Raw genomic sequence first — 14661 nt, 5'->3', positions numbered from 1 at the left:
AGCCTTAGTTCTTTTGGCACATTCAAGATAGTTCTTTGGACAGTGGACGCCACAAAAGGGATTTAGAAGTTCCTGCTGTGGTTGAATGACAAAAATCAGTGAGGACAGAGAAACCTACAGGCAAAAAGTGTAATGAGGAAAATGTTAATTACAAGGTTTTGGTTTTCAAGTTAGTTCCCTAAAGCAAATCTCTTGGGGGCTAACTACACAGATGCATAAAACAGAGCTGTGATTCTGAAAAGCAGCTTCAGAAGAAAGCAAAGTGGCAGGGAAGGAGGTACATATTCCTCTTCCTACTTGCTGTTTCTTGGCTTCTCATGGCACCCCAAGCATTTTCTCCCCTACATGGGGTTCCAGATGCATGAATCCTGCTTAAAATGAAGAAAGAAGATAAACTTGAGCAGCGAGAGGTGATATTTCAAAGGAAGTCTGAGATTCCCTTTAAGCATTGCTTTTCTGATAGCTGTTTCACATTTTGAGTATTATTAGCAAGCATATTCTATATGCTATGTGTACCTTTCAGAGTTTACCATAGCAGATATGGAGTAATAATAATAATAATAATAATAATAATAATAATAATAATAATAATTTATTATTTGTACCCCGCCCATCTGGCTGGGTTTCCCCAGCCACTCTGGGCGGCTTCCAACAAATATGAAAGATACACTAAAATGTCACATATTTTCTCATTATGTGTATTACGGAGGGGATCTGGGCTGTGTTTTCCAAGCTTGCTTGTGGAGTGCAAGGGAGGATGAATTTGTCTTGGGCATTACAGGGAACACTGCTCACAATTTCAGTAGACAGATGAGTACTCCGCTTTCTTGTAAAGTGTGAAGTTATGTAAGTTGTTGAGCTAATGGAAACCAAAAGGAGCACAGTGGCTTGAAGTACAAAGGTGGATGTAGGGATTAATGTGTGCATGTTATCCTACTGCTAATGCAATGTAATAAGCTGCTTGACACACAAATGTAATCTTTGGTCATATTGGTGGAATATGGATGTGACTGCAGGTGAATGAGTAGTTAGGAAGCAGAGGAGCCGGCTAATTTCCCATCTGCTGTCTGTGCTAATATTTCTATTATCTGAATCTGCCTCAAGATTTGCTGTTACCTATTGTATTTGAAATCCAACACATTGCTTTAGCTAAAATTCACTCCTGTCTTTGTGAAATGGTCGTACAAGAATTTTATTTTAAATGAAGCACAACATGAAAGGCTGATATAGATTATATTTAAGACTGCTTCTGTTAGTTCACAATATAATAAATGCAAGAGCAAAGATTGGAGGGAGTTAAGCAGCAATAATTTGTGTTTGTTTCCTGAGTGTCTAATGGTATTTCAGTATGTGCATTTGGTTACTTGTTCCTGAATAATTTGGTCAGAGTGCCTCTTCCTGTGCTATGTTTGTAAGTGAGCTTGTGTACCCTGGAAAGGTTTCCTAATATGGTTCAGCCAACAAAGCTAGCTTATGGTGAGGAGGTGGGAACTTAAGAGCAATGCTAAAAAGAGCATGTTAACTCACATTTATTTTCATCTTGTCCTCGGCTGACACCTCACTAGTTCCTGTTTGTTACTCTGTTGCTAATCACAGAAGACCATTGCATTTAATATTGATTAATTGTAGACTACATTTTACAGCCTTCACCTCAGATCATCAACTTGGGTGGTGATTAACAAATGCCTATACCAGGGGTCAGCAAACTTTTTCAGCAAGGGGCCGGTCCACTGTCCCTCAGACCTTGGGGGGGGGCGGACTATATTTGGAGGGGGGGGAGAAAAAAGAATGAATTCCTATGCCCCACAAATAACCCAGAGATGCATTTTAAATAAAAGCACACAATCTACTCATGTAAAAACACCAGGCAGGCCCCACAAATAACCCAGAGATGCATTTTAAATAAAAGGACACATTCTACTCATGTAAAAACATGCTGATTCCTGGACCGTCCACGGTCCAGATTTAGAAGGCGATTGAGCTGGATCTGGCCCCTGGGCCTTAGTTTGCCTACCCATGGCCTATACTAAGAGAAGCCATTGTTTCTGATCACAGAAACTAAGAGTATTCTAGGTATAGTGATGAATTATCTTTTCAGATGTCAACTGGGAATTATGCAGCATGCCGCTACTAGTAAATTAATGTCCTTGAATCCAGGTGTTTCAGTGTAAGCTTCTCAATGTTACTGTATGCTTTTATAATTGGAAACTGTTCTTTCACTTGGCTTTTCTGTATATAATTATGAGGTAGGCTTAAATAAGAAACAATAGGCGAAGACATGAGGAAGACTTCTTCACCAGAAATCCTATGGCATAAAAGCCTGAATTCTTCAGGTAGAAATAATAGTCTGAATTTTTTGGGGGGTGAGGAAGAGACTATATATGATCATTCAGATGATGCTCTTACACATTCTGTAGTCACATTCAGTAGTGTGTTATTTGTCAGTCTTCTGTAACCACATCTGCTTAAATTAGAAAATGACAGACTTTATTTTAGGGCAAAATCCGTTACTCTTCTTAAATGTATAGGCCTTTTGTTTTTCTTGGCACTATAAGATGCTTTAAGATAAAAGTGCTGATGCAGGCTGTGGATAAGAAATGGCCAGGGCTGCTTTCGATGCAAGGCAGTGTTTTAATACGGGCTGCTTTTAAATTGTGTGCTTTTAAGCCTCAGTATTTGTTGTTTTTGAAGTGGCTTCTGAGCATTGAAATGGTTCTGTATTGCACAGGCTACCAGTTTGATAAAAATATAGTCCCAAATTAGGTAAAATAAAGCCCCTCCCTCCTTGCAACATTACTTTTGTTTTTGGAGTGTATTTGTTTAATTAATGTAAAGAAGGGGCAATTGGCAATGGAGAAATGGTGTGGGTGAGAGAGAGAGAGAAAGAAACCCTTTCCTTACCTGTTGTGTTCTGCTTTAAATTACTCAATCCCCCATCCCCACTTTCTAGAGTTATAGAGACATGTTGAACAACAAGCATCCATTTGGAAATTGGTGGGAGGATACTTTGAATGGGAGGCTGTTCAACCTTTTCCTTGCCAATAGGTGTAAAACATTTTAATTGCATTCTACCAAATCAGCATTCTGAGGAGCAGGTGATAGTGCACATTTTTTCATGCAGCATTTAGTTTAGTTCTAAGTAGGCTGTGCCTAATGAGACTGTGTATGTTTCTGCTTTTTCATCAGCAAAAAGAGCTATCAGTATTGTGTGTCTATAATTTATAGGGCCATTACTTATCAAATATGTGTAAAGACATAGTATGGTCATAGTTATTTATCTTCAAGTTCCTGATAATGTTTTTAAAAGGATTATCAGTTGGGATCCACTGAAAATGAGATTGCCTGTATTTCTGCAGTTAATGTTTGTGTAACTCTTCTACAATGTTTGGAATGCGGGTTTCAGAAACATGTTGCTAATAAGGACAGTGCCCTTAAAATCCAGCGTTGCTGCAATTGGCTACGTTGGATATCTCTAAAGCAAGCTCTGTACAAACCTGGGTGGAGGGATGCTTTCTGGGAAAACCTTAATTTTGTAGCAGTAACACGAGGGCAGTAAAAACTGACTCTGTAGACTTCAATCATCATTTTCTTTTAGACATTATCATTGTGTAGGAATAAAAATTTCAAACTTCTAAGAGGCAGCATAAGAATTTCAGGCAACTGGAATTTTTCCAGTTTACCTTTCATGCACTGTTCCATAATTTTCCAGTAGATGCCAGGCAGTGGAGTAGGAGAAGGCTGAATGCAGAATATAGGCTGTGAGCCATGCTTTCAGTTCAGTTAGAAGCTTGAGAATCCAAACTGTGAAAAATAAAAGTATTGCTGATAAATTTCTGCAAACGCATAGGTCAGGGGATTAAAAAGGGGGCAAGGGGGAAAGAAAACAAGAGTATGGGTTCCATTCATCAGAAACTACAACCTTCTCACTCTGTAGCAGTGTTAGAAATTCCCCAAGTGCCAGGCATGTTTTGCAACTGGTGTGAGTCCAGTTGTGACCATGTGGAGATCTCTGGATACCAGGTTGGCAACTGACATCTCCATCTGGCTGCACCCCCCCCCCCAGCTTTTTAAAGCCAGTGTGCAAAAAGCTTATTTGTTGTATTTATATCCCACCTTTTTCTTCAAGGAGTTTGCCCCCCCCCCCCAGTTAATCCCTACAATGACCTTGTGAGGTAGACTAAGAGGCTGTCACTGGCCCAAGCTCACCCAATGAGCTTCATGACTGAGTGGGAATTTGAACCATGATTTCCCAGGTCCTAATCCAACACACTAACCACTACACCACACTGGCTTCCTAGAGTACTTCTGTTATGGGGCAGCTATGTAAATTAAGTAGGTAAATAAATGTGAGGAAAGCAAAATGTCACTTAGAGAAGGATCTGAAATATTTTCCTTGAAGCTTGTATTTGTCTTATTCTGAATTGTTTTATTTGACGTTTTAATGTGCTGTAAACTGCTTTGAGAATTTTTTTCTTTAAATATACAGTGGTGCCTCGCAAGATGAAATTAATCCGTTCCGCGAGTCTCTTCGTCTTGCGGTTTTTCATCTTGCGAAGCACGGCTATTAGCGGCTTAGCGGCTATTAATGGCTTAGTGGCTTTAAGAAAAAGGAAACAAACTCGCAAGAACTCGCAGGACGTTTCGTCTTGCAAAGCAAGCCCATAGGGAAATTCGTCTTGCGGAACAACTCAAAAAACGGAAAACTCTTTCGTCTTGCGCGTTTTTCGTCTTGCGAGGCATTCGTCTTCCGAGGTACCACTGTAAAGCGGTGTAGAAATGAAAATAATAATGAATTCCACTGCAAAAAAAGCCCCCACCTCTGTTATGTGCCTAGAAATTCTGTTATGGCAACTGTAACCTACGTTTAAGGTGCCACTTGGCAATTAGCTTATATATTTGAGTTTCTAACACTTCTCTGCAGACTTGTGTAACTTGTTTAGGGATTTCAAATGATACTCTTAGAAGCATTCTGTAAAAGTGTCCCATCCTGTTCTATCCTAGTCCCGAACAAATCCCCAAATTTGCAGGAATTATGTTAATAACCTCTCTCTCACACACCCAAATATCTGTGTAGTTCCCATATTTGGAGTTTCTGGCCATTCAGTGTTTTACATTAAGTGTAGACTTCTAGATTCAGTTGTACCATGTTTAGGCCCAATTTTCTTCTTTGTTTGTGATTTAGGAGGCCTGCCATCCTTGAAAAGCTGAGTTTGACTGAGGTGTGTAAGCCAGGAGTCTAATTTTTCTGTTCAAAAAAACTGTATATGTAACAACAGGATCTTAAACATAACAGTAGTTTCATTTTTGCTTGAATTGAGTTTTTGCATTCACCATTTCCACTTCTTGTTTGTGATAGTTGACTCAGCATTTGAATCTTTATTGGGTTAGTTTTGATCTCTGGCCAACTCTGTTGGTTAATTTGATTTAACTGTTTTGTGTAGCGAACTGTAACAATTCAGCACTGTTGAGTTTGATTTCTCCTTCTCAGTGAAATATCTTAAAATTTGAACTTTTGGCAGTTTGTCTTGTGTTGCTGAATCATTTTTTTAAACCACTGCAGAAGGAGGGAGAAATAGACTCTTTTGTTTATATTTAAAGGATTAAAATGCTGCATTCAAGCCAGGCCCACAACCTTAGTTGGCATTTGTCTGTCTCAGGAGACAATGGAAGAGGGCATCATTGGAGGTAAAGTCAAACTGTTGAAGAGTTGCAGTGCCTGTTGTGTTGTTGGACCTCAACACTTTTCATCTATCCTCTCTAAAGACCCAGATCGTCCTATGGCAGCTCACTCGTTCCTCCCGTTCCTTCAAGGAGTAGCACTTCTCTCCCTGTCTGTGCGACATAAATTCCCCACCTGGAATCTGCATACTGTCTTATCATCTCTATAATGTCCTCCTTTTGAGCTACTCAAGTTGGTCCCTCCTACTATCCTTTAAAGTCCTGTGCCTCATAGCCACTACCTCCACCAGAGGCATTTCAGAACTAAATGCATTGTCAGTTGAGTTGTGTTTTCCACAGAGAGAGATAGTAATTCCTTCCAAAGGTACTTTCACAATTCCACTGCCAAGAAGACTTGATTCTTCCATCACTCTGCCATTTTCTGGTACATCTGTCAGAAAAGGCAGGGCACTGCCTTGATGTTCGTTGAGAAGTGAAGGTATATATTCATCGTACACGGTCCATACAACAGACCAGCTCGCTCTTCAGCTCCTTTCATCCTCTCCTGATGAGGAAAAGAGTCGAAAAAGAGCTGGATGGCAGAAACAATGCATTTTGTTGGCTTGCGCTTCTCTTAACCTGCCTCCACCTACTCGACTAGGACAGCAGCACCCTTGCGGCCTTCTCCCTAAATGCCCATCTACATACAAGAGTTCTGCAGAGTGGTCACATGGTCAACATCTTCCATATTCCTTTAACATTACAAAACTGACACTTTGGCTTCAGCTTCAGCTGCCTTTGGAAGGAGGGTGTTGCAGCATCTTCTTCCATTCACTGTTTGTCCCTCCTTTCATGGGTCTGTAGGCTTTTATACATCCCAATCTGGCCGCATTTGTTTCTGTGAAAGGTTTTTCTGAATCCCATAAAAGCTGCCACCAGAACCCACCCAGGCTGTCAGCAGCTGTTTATTGCACCTCATCACTTGTCTCCCCCTTCCCCCAATAGTTCCTCCATCATACTTCTCTACCTTTCCTACCAGAGTCTCAGTGAATTTTAAAGGCAACCTTTCTGTTAAAGCTGTCTTCCATGCTATACTGGTACCAAATCTCCTTGCTTTCTGGCTTGTTATTTAAAAACTGAAGAAGGAAGGGGAGGGGAGGAGCTAAAACAGCAACTTCCTGTTTGAATTCTTTATTTTTTGCAAGCTTGCAATATTACCTACTGACCGCTTGGTGGTGCCTATCCGAAATCCCAATCTGGCAACAGTTTTTACAGGATCCAGAAATACCTTTCATAGTAAGTATAATGGATTTGCTTTTCCCCTCGAAGAAATATGCAGAATCCTGGTAGTTGTGTGATTTGGGCTAGGCTATCTCCCTGCTTTCTAGAGGGGAAAGGCATGAAACTGTTCTGAAAGGTTGAGTCAATGGCCCTCCATGGTTTTCCATGGGCCCTCAAAATATGAAGAGATAGGAGGCAAAGGTGGCTCTGGTGAGCTGATTAGAAGGTAGATAATAACCCCAGGGTCATATGTGCGCTGTGCTACAGGAGACCTCTGATTTCTGTTGCCGTCTCTCTCTGGGTGCAGCTGCTATAGAGTAACCTTTGTTAGCCCCCTCTGCCTTGCATGTGTATGTAGAAGTGTTCTAACATAATCTTGTATTGTTTTGCTGAACTGAAAACTCAAATTGGTGTAACTGAAATTTGTTGATTGTTGTCCCTTTTGATTTGCAAGCTGTCAGTTGCCAGGTTTTCTCTTCCACGGCTACCTGTACAGCCCTATTCTCTTCAGCATCCTGTAGCTAATACATCATGTTTTTAACCTAAGGGCATGATGTCCAGCTGCACCATGATGATATTTTTGGACAATTCCTTCAAAGCAGTGCCCTTATCATGCCCTTATCATGTCAGGGTTTGCAGAAAGCAGAAATGTCTTGTAAGAAACAGATGAGTGGTGATCATGATCTGCTGGTATTTTATTACAGCTCAGTGGACACTTGAGACTGCCTTGGCCTTATCCACTTAGTGCTTCCTTGACTAGCAATGATCTTTGTGATAGATTCCCTTTTCTCCCTTCTTCCTTCCAAAGTGGAAAATCTATATGTCTTTGGGTACAGGGCACAATACTTCCTTGCCAGCTTTGTTGTCTGGCTCAAGTAACAAGGCATTCCATATTCATGTTGCTGTGCTACTTTTTCCTAGACATCAGTTAACTGAGTGGTTTCAAGTTGGCCTTCTCAAAAGCACGAGTATTTTTTTCCTGAGGGTGCTTGGTTTATGTGTACTGTTCTCTTAAAAGTCTGGCCATTGGTGGATGTGACTGTAAGGAATGAATGCCTCTGTTGTCTTCTAGAACATAAAGGCTACTACTGTCAGTAACAATCTGAAGATTCATGGAGATTGTTGGGTTTATAGCATTAGTCCCTTTCTCTCTGGCCCTTAGTATTCATTTCTGCTTCAATTAATAGTATATTCAGAAAGAAGTTACACTCTTGCTTAGTTCGCAACCCACTGTTTATTTTAGAATATAATGTTGAAGGCACTTCATTGGATAGTTCATACACTGGTACTATCAAAGACAGTGCCATTTCTAGGTCTGGAAGAGACTGGTTCACTTTAAACTATTGGTGCAGATGCACGTGTATGAGACTAGTGGTGGACTTTCTGGTTTTAGACCTGGTTACCCAGTGTCTTTAGTTTTGTATGGGCCATTTGCAGAAGAGTAAATTGTTTAAAAGGCATGCCAATAGCAGGTGAATCAAGATTTGGAGAATCCCAAAGAATCTGATACTGGCACTATCAATCAACTTTTATTGTATATAACCAAAGGCCTTTACAATGGATGACAGAGAATTAAATGAAACTTTAATCTAAAATCATGTACATAACCTGTAGCAGTTTACAACATAAAAGGAATTTACAGCATTAAGACTTAAGATGGGAGTGCATTCACATAGCTGGAACAGAGCTTCTTGGTTACCAGCGCAAATTTGACTACCTGGTATGTAATATATAGATGTTTATCTGCTAGGTGTTCAGCTGTTACTTCCTGTATGGATCAACCTGGAAGCCAATTAAGAATTGGTGATATAAATTTTCCTCTGGGCGTTGTATACAGGGGAACAAGTCAGCAGGTAGTGTGTGATGTCTTCTACCTGATTGTATCCATTTGCGATCCGTATGGGGAATTCCCCGGTATCTCCCCTCTAAATATGCCAAGGGCATGTGTTGAAATCTTAGTTCTACAAAGACCCTGCATAGTTGTGGGAAGGTCAGAGTCTCAAGGTAATGGGGCCTTGAGTGATTGGTCTTAATTTGGGGATACCAAGTAGAGTAACATGCAGCAAAGATGGATGCTCTGTCTTGGTTGGCATCCTGATCAAAAATCCAATTTCTAAGGTCATGTGGGCTAAGTAATTCTCCATTTGGAGATTATAAGCCCTAAGCTTATCTTGGCACTATTGTGCCCAGCCCCTGTCCTTAGTTGCTCTAACCAGCAGAGCTTAGTAAGAGTATGATCTTCAAAGGCATTTAGCCTGCACCAGTATCTCAGATAGGCTAGATCAATTCTGGCTGCTAGCGAGGGAAGGCCCAACTTGGCTCTGAGGTGGCTGCCAGTGTCCCACACGGAAACCCCAAAATCTGCCTCATAAATTTGTTTTGTAGGACCTCTATTCCAGATTTGACATGAGTTCCCCCTATCTTAGCCCCATAGAGCATTTGTCCAATGATTTTAGAGACAAGTATCTTAATAGCTGGATTGATTAACTGCCTGCCCTTTGAATGGAAGAACCTATATCTGCCCAGTGGAATGGCCAGTATTAGCTCAATTGCTTCCAGATGGGGTTTCCATGATGACTTCCTATCAATAAGTAATCCTAGATATTTAAATCTGGGTACATTCAGCCCCCATCCTGCTATATTTAATAATCCAGGGGGTACAAAGCTCAAGGGAGCACATGGTTGCATGCAAAGTTTCAAAGTTGCTGCTTTTAAAGGTTGACATTCTGACTGGCTCTCCCTTGCTTGCTGTCTCAATAATCAACCCTTAAAAAAAAGCATTTAAAAATATTTTATGTATGGGTTCCACTGAAGTTTTGTTTAAAGTAAAGGGTTCCACCACTGCAAAAAGTTTGAGAACCTCTCTCTTGGGTCATAGCTCACTTGCTGCTGCTGACATTGATTGATTCCCATCTAACATAAGTTCAGCTATTTTAGCCTGGGTCCAGCCCATTGTAAAATGGCAAAAAGGGATTAACTACATTTTTAATGTGTTTGCTGCAGGTCTACATTAGTAAGAAAGAGGTTGCTTTTCCCAAGCAAGCTGTATTTAGTAATGGGTCCATTTTTAAAAATGCAGCTGTTTAAAGTGCAGGCTTCAGGGGTGGTCTGGTGTTCCAAATTTGGATGCAAAACACTGCAAACTCAAATCATTGAACTCTACTGCACAGCTGCTAGATTTCTGAATTTCTATAGGAGCCACAGTCTGATTTGAAAGAGGAAAAATAGCTTTGTTTTTCTTGAGTCATCTCTCTAGCTTATTCTGAATAACTGCAAGGCATCTAATTGTGTTGGTGAAGCAGATGATAAGCTTCCAGTCTGTACTGAAGGTTTGTATGAGTGGTTTAAAAAAAGGATAGAGAAGGGTATTATAGTTAGTAGTAACAAGAGAGCCTGTGAAGCCAATCTCAAAAATTTATGGGCCCTTAGCATACTTTAAGGGCCCCCAAGGAATGTTGGTAATGAACTGCAAACTGATTGGCCCTGTGTGCCATCAATCAATCCAACAAGTTAAGAAGCTTGTAAAGAGGCTAAATGCACTTGCCATAACTGCAGTAAAGCTCACAGTTTCTGGCATAGTAGAGGAAAGGCAAAGTGGTGGGTGGGAGAGAAGAGCTCATTGCATACATAAAGATGGACATTATTGGGTGGTGGGACAGCAGATACAGTGTTATAAACTGGGATAGAAAAGCTAGGAACCAAATGGCTCCTGGGATCTGGGTTGTGGGCGCCAAAACATAATGTCTAGTCGCCATTTAGTCGGCAACAGTTTTTATTTATTATTTTGATGCGCATGAACTAATATGCAGTTCACATAAGTGACTCATTGTTAATATGTGTGTTTTTTTAAAAAAATTGTTAATACATTTTTAATTTGGTGTTTACAATAAAAATATTGGTACCATACTTCAATTTTTGAAACACTCTACTCTTTATTGTTAAACTCCTTAACATACTGTCTGTCCTTAACATATACTTCGAGGCTTCAAAGACATAAAAAGGTAAAGGTAAAGGGACCCCTGAACGTAGGTCTAGTTGTGGATGACTCTGGGGTTGTGCTCTCATCTCACTTTACTGGCCGAGGGAGCCGGCGTACAGCTTCTGGGTCATGTGGCCAGCATGACTAAGCCGCTTCTGGCGAACCAGAGCAGCGCACGGAAACACCGTTTTATCTACTTGTACTTTGATGTGCTTTCGAACTGCTAGGTTGGCAGGAGCCGGGGGCTGAGCAATGGGGGCTCACCCTGTCACAGGGATTCGAACTGCCAACCTTCTGATCAGCAAGCCCTAGGCTCTGCGGTTTAGACCACAGCGCCACCCGCGTCAAAGCACATACATTTCAGCAATTCTTGAGTGTCAGCCAGGCGCAAAAAATGGCACCCAGACCTTTTGAGGGGCTTGCAAATGGAGAATCTTTAGGTGCAAAATGCTCCTAGTGCCATGCTAATTTTGAACCCTGAGCAGATATGCTTCTCCCTTTGGAAGACCTTCCTTCTTCGCAAAGGACAAGAACTCAAAATTCTTGATGTTACTCCCTAAAGAGTGGACTAGTTTGGAATATACATTGTCACATGAAAATGATGGCTTTATTTCTTCATTTTAGCAAATGGGGAAAATCTTGGATGTTTCAAATTCTGCCCAAGTTTGGTAACACTTTTTGCTCTGAACTGTTCTCTTGACCTCTTAAAGAATTTGCAACTGTGGAAAGAGTTGCTTCCTGGCTGGGTCTGGCCAGTCAATCCCATACTTGTTTGCCAAAGGTGGAGCCAACAGAATGAGTCTGCCTTTATAGAGAAAAGTATTTTTAGATACCACAGTCTTGGTTCTGAGCAGCATTTCTCATTTCTGACAGCTACTACGCATACTTTCAGACACCATGACGTCATATGGTCAGCGTGAGTTGAGGAAAGAACTGATTTTTTAAATTTCTAAATAAAAGATGGGGTTTGTGTTTGCTCTAAATGAGTCAAGGCAGGCTCTCAGTATTCTGTATCTGATACAGGCCATATGGCATTTCTAGTGAAACCAACAGATGTTTCTCTCCCTGTGTCCTTTTCCTTGGTTGCTGCCTGATCTCTTCTTTTGTTCCCACATGTCCTGTCTGCAGAGGGCCGTCAGCAGTAACGCAGGCAGCAATTGTTGCTGTGTGTCAAGTTATTGGTGTGGATTTTATAATACAAAAATTCATGGACAAAGGAGCTGCTCACCATGTAGAAATAAAGCCTGTCTTTTCAAAGAGTTCAGTAACTGGATCCTGGCTTCTCGGTCATCATCTTTACTGAATATCCTCTCCTTTGTGTTGTGCCTGCTGCTGTTCAGAGCCAATTTAATATAAAGCTGAATTTGCTCAGTGGCTTGCATTTGTGGTGAGTGAGCCTACCCTCTATACAGCTTTTCGCTGCTTTTGTTTCTGTGTGTGTGTGTGTGTGTGTGTGTGTGAGAGAGAGAGAGAGAGAGAGAGAGAGAGAGAGAGAGAAGAATCTATGTTAAGAATAAATTGTGTGGGGGTTTTCTGTCAGTCCCACTGACTGACTTGTATGTACTGAAGAGGTGCTGTTGGGTTCCTGTTCTAAGTGTAGAAGAAAAAAGCTTGGCATACAATAGGCTGTTCTGAAGAGGTATTTGCAAATATCCATATATATGGAGCAACTTCTCCCACAACTAACACAGAGGGAATAAATCATAGAGGCTAAGAGAGCCATTGTTCTCAGAAATGGGTTTCTTGAATAGCTGTTATGTTCTTAAGCTGATTATGTACTAACTGAAATTCATACAATATTTAAACTGTTGTGAACAAAGGGAACTCTAGACATTTTTAGATGCTTGCAAATTCACATACCATGTGTTGCATTTGGACGTGCCATATAAAATATTTGGTTTTAGTTTCTGTCATTTTTGCAGGGCAAAACAGTATCCTTCAATGTTGTCATCTGCCCCTATACTTTAATAGAGGCAGGCTGCAATTACCCCCCTGCATAGATTCTCACATGTAGAAAATTAACATTCCCCCCCAAAAAAAGTGTGCTCAAAGCTTCCTAGAAATAAACACAACAGCAAATAGGGTAAAATGGCAATGTGGTGCTGAGCCCCAAAGACTGAGCAGATGCTGGAAACTGAGACTTATAACATTTTGGGGAACTTGTATCCTTCTCCAAAACTTGCCCCACCCACAGGTAGTTAAAACAGAGTATTAATGTTTATTTGCTCTTGGATGCCAGTTTACTGAAACATCTATAATTTGCAGCATTATATTATATTTAAATGGTTAGCTTTGTTGTGGACTTCCTTTGTTTTGATGCGACTACCAACTTCATTATTTTATTTATATGCACAGAGTTTCTGCTTCTTGGCTCACACCGCTTTAATATACAGTGTAACTGCTGCATTTGACCAATAAGAAGTAATTATGTAAAAAGCCTAGTAATTATAGTATTGGGCACAATTCTGTGGGTACAAATAAATGAATATAAGGAGTAGTCATACAGGAAGTTCAGAGAATCAACAAAGTATCTTCATTCAATAAGCGTAGAATACTATGCTACAGATCAGGGGTCCCAGCACAAGATAATAAGAAAAACTGGTGATGCTGAGACCTCCAAAGATCAATAGGCAAACCACGTGCACACACCAAATCAAAAAAACAGATACCATCAATTCCAAAGCAGGCAATCTCCCACCAGCAAAACATCCCCCCAAAATCAAAGAACATCATTCTAAAAATTAATAAGCGAAAGGTGGGTACTCTTGGCAGGTACCATTGGCAGGTGCTATGGAGGGTGTCTGAGGGTGCCATGGTCCCCGCATCTGCATCATTAAGAACCCCAGCTACAGATTGTGCACATAAATTAACAGAATGATACAGTCAGATGCACAGTTTGCATCTATTGGTATCTCAAGGACCATGTAGTTGGTTTGAATCAAGGGGCGTACATGCTCATAGTCCGGACTTCAGTTTCACATCAGATCACTTGATGAGAGGGAAATCAATGGGGAGGAATTCAGTGCCATGCTCCTCTGATTAGTTTATTTCAATGATTAAAACTGATTATCCATGGCAGAGAAAAATTAAAATTTATACTTGTTGGTACACTGGTTCTCAGATTGTCACTTCCTGATGCTTGGTATGTATGAAAATAGGGTATTTCTTAGCTTGCATCCTTTTGCTTCGACTGCTTTATTGGGGCCAGGAGGTTTCCTGATATTTTATAGAGAAGAACATTTGGGTGTTTGAGTTAGTGGCGCGTACTTCTCTCTCTCTCTCTCTCTCTCTCTCTCTCTCTGTATGTGTGTGTGTGTGTGTGTGTGTGTGTGTTCTTTCCCATTCCTGTTAATAGCTAAACTCAGGTTTGTTTCAAGCTAGTTTTCTGCTGTGGTTTATAAGTATCTATGTGTTCATTCAGTAATCTTCCACCCACTGACATGGCAATTACATTTCCCACAGAATGTTGTCTTGCAGGGGTTTCCTTTATAAAATCTGTATAATGTGATCCTTTTAAGCAGATGAAGGGCGGGGAATCCAGCATAAAATTGTTGAGTTTTCCTTTCAAATGTAGATTAGAGGTCTTGTTAAAGATGGGCTTTTACCTTTTGAACTTGGTCTCCTGCTGCTCTCCTCTTCCTCCCCTTTTATGGCCTGTGCCCCTCTTGGCTTTAGAGTGACAAAAAACCCTTGGTGCACACATGTTTGGCCAGAGCTTCACGTCTATTGAAACTGATTTGAAG

At 40.7% G+C, this 14661-nt stretch overlaps 3 protein-coding genes across 5 annotated transcripts in view; 2 read left to right on the top strand and 1 right to left on the bottom strand.

The window, feature by feature from the left end:
* The window catches only part of CCDC177 (coiled-coil domain containing 177), a 230764-nt gene that overhangs the window by 25525 nt on the left and 190578 nt on the right, over positions 1 to 14661 (bottom strand). The window lies entirely within an intron of this gene.
* The window catches only part of PLEKHD1 (pleckstrin homology and coiled-coil domain containing D1), a 195765-nt gene that overhangs the window by 73890 nt on the left and 107214 nt on the right, over positions 1 to 14661 (top strand). The gene's annotated exons all lie outside the window — the stretch shown is intronic.
* Positions 1 to 14661, top strand: part of SUSD6 (sushi domain containing 6) — a 61742-nt gene that overhangs the window by 8529 nt on the left and 38552 nt on the right. Inside the window, exon 1 of one of the 3 annotated variants that reach the window (XM_082226665.1) lies at positions 12098 to 12305. The exons of the other annotated variants lie outside the window; for them this stretch is intronic. The gene's annotated coding sequence lies outside the window, so the exon portion shown is untranslated. Of the gene's footprint in view, positions 1 to 12097; positions 12306 to 14661 lie in introns of those variants that run through there. 3 annotated transcript variants of the gene reach the window in all.

This window comes from Podarcis vaucheri (genome assembly GCF_965113315.1).
Source record: "Podarcis vaucheri genome assembly, chromosome: 1".
In the NCBI taxonomy this organism is placed as follows: domain Eukaryota; kingdom Metazoa; phylum Chordata; class Lepidosauria; order Squamata; family Lacertidae; genus Podarcis; species Podarcis vaucheri.
This window is presented reverse-complemented; position numbering and strand designations above follow the sequence as displayed.